The sequence below is a fragment of the Rhagoletis zephyria genome, unplaced genomic scaffold (assembly GCF_001687245.7).
Source record: "Rhagoletis zephyria isolate East Lansing unplaced genomic scaffold, Rhagoletis_zephyria_1.1 Rzeph_scaffold_03175, whole genome shotgun sequence".
In the NCBI taxonomy this organism is placed as follows: Eukaryota; Metazoa; Arthropoda; class Insecta; order Diptera; family Tephritidae; genus Rhagoletis; species Rhagoletis zephyria.
In genome coordinates, this window is record NW_016160258.1 from 9,045 (window position 1) to 11,240 (window position 2,196).

The 2,196-nt window shown below is 33.6% G+C and overlaps 1 long non-coding RNA gene across 1 annotated transcript in view; it reads left to right on the top strand.

Moving 5' to 3' along the window:
• The first annotated feature begins 7 nt into the window (after positions 1 to 7).
• Positions 8 to 2,196, top strand: part of LOC108368548 (uncharacterized) — a 23,306-nt gene continuing 21,117 nt past the window's right edge. The window contains exon 1 of the long non-coding RNA XR_001848389.1: positions 8 to 441. This is a non-coding gene — a long non-coding RNA (uncharacterized LOC108368548). The remainder of the gene's footprint in view (positions 442 to 2,196) is intronic.

Consider the following 2,196-nt stretch of genomic DNA (forward strand, 5'->3'; position numbering starts at 1 on the left):
TGTTCTTTATTGAAATCATCTTATTTATACTCTAACATCTTATGTACTACTTATTTACTACAATACATATTTACTTAAAATTCTTACTAGCTGAATCTCTCGCTTGCACATATGAGCATGCATTCATATGTGCCTAGCTCAAAGCATAGCTCAGTGAAGTCACCAACACACACACAACCATTTCTAATGTGGAGCTACAAGCAATGCATCCACAGACATATCTACATGTACCAAGCGTGAAGGTGCTAGCAGCGCAGTCGTACATATTTACATACATAGAGCTAGCGCATGCACCAGATATAGCTTGTGCCGCTTGTGTGTTTAGCGTGTGAAAATAACAAAGTAAGGAATTTGTTTATGCTGCAAAAATGCATAACACAGGCGTGTGGCTTTGTTGTTGTTAGTGACTTATTCTGATATACTACACTTATTCCTGAGAAAGTTATCCCTTATGTGAAAGTCAATAAGTTAAGTTAAGTTAAGTTAAGTTAAGTTAATAATGTCTTTACTAGAAAGGAACTGTACTAGCACACTGGTGTATAAATTGGTGTAAATTTATGGATTTTGGTACAAATCTGATTAGATTGAATAAAAAAAGAACGTTTGGGTGTATTTGTTATTCCACCAGTATATCTTTCAAATCAAAATTCTACCTTTAACATTTTGGTACTATTTATTCATTGAGATTAGTACGAAAACTACACCAGCTCCTAAAATGCGCCACTTTTTTCATTTGGTTCACAAATAGCTCCACGTTAACAAATGTCGTTAAAATTANTAATGTCTTTACTAGAAAGGAACAGTACTAGCACACTGGTGTATAAATTGGTGTAAATTTATGGATTTTGGTACNGTTAATAATGTCTTTACTAGAAAGGAACTGTACTAGCACACTGGTGTATAAATTGGTGTAAATTTATGGATTTTGGTACAAATCTGATTAGATTGAATAAAAAAAGAACGTTTGGGTGTATTTGTTATTCCACCAGTATATCTTTCAAATCAAAATTCTACCTTTAACATTTTGGTACTATTTATTCATTGAGATTAGTACGAAAACTACACCAGCTCCTAAAATGCGCCACTTTTTTCATTTGGTTCACAAATAGCTCCACGTTAACAAATGTCATTAAAATTATTCAGGCGACATTCTGAGTAGTGATGTGCTGAATTCTCGGTACCCAATACTTGAAAAAAATTTCGGTACCCAATACTTCCTTTTCGGTACCCGATACCGATTCGACACACTAAACTTTCGTCATTATATCTGTGCCGTTCAATTAAAGTAGCTTAAGTCACTTTAGATGGTTTGACTTTGAATTAAAAAAAAAAAATCAGTTTCCTTTGAAATTGTTTTATATTTTAATTAAGATTCTATTATAGGGGCATCTTGAACTACATCTTTGGCTAGTTAAACGTTAAAATATTGTTTGGGAATCCAATGAAATGTGGCTTTAAAGGGAAAAGGACCTATCTCGACATAGGCTACTTTTGGGGGTAAAAATTATTGATATTTTATAAGACATCGCCAAAAACCCAAAAGGTACAAATAAGACGGTCCTTTCTCAAGAGATGAGCAATGTGTTTGTATGTATGTAGTTAAGTGAAGCAAGTATAATGTGTGCGTCGAACAAGGCAGGCAATTAAATCTGCACAATAATAATCAAGGCGAATTTAATAAGGTGATGTTAGCCGTATATAAGTAAAAAATTACACTTACAAATTATACACTTACACTTACAAATTATATAACTCATATTTGTCAATGTTATTGTGGCTTGTTAACATTTTATTTTTAATATTTTTATTGAGCTTTGTACCACGATTGTTTATTAGGAAACATTGAAAAAGCAACAAAGTCTAAGCGGTAGAAGTTATAGCACTATTTCGGAGATCACCACATCTCCTCATCAGACTTCTTTTTCTAGACTTCAGCAGGGATCGAACCTGCGAATTCGATGTTCAAAGTCAGAAGCGTTAACCACTGAGCTATGTACATCCCGTAAACTCTTGTTGCTAATTCATTTTCCTTATTCAACCAACTACTATCAAGTGCAGCTGATTTGCCGCTATTTAAACTCGACAGCGTGGTTGTTGTTGTCAATTCTATACATCCATTTGCTTATTTGCTTTTTTGTATAGTTTCAGGCAGGCTCTTCCTAAACTATGTATTTGTCAATGTTATTGTGGCTTGTT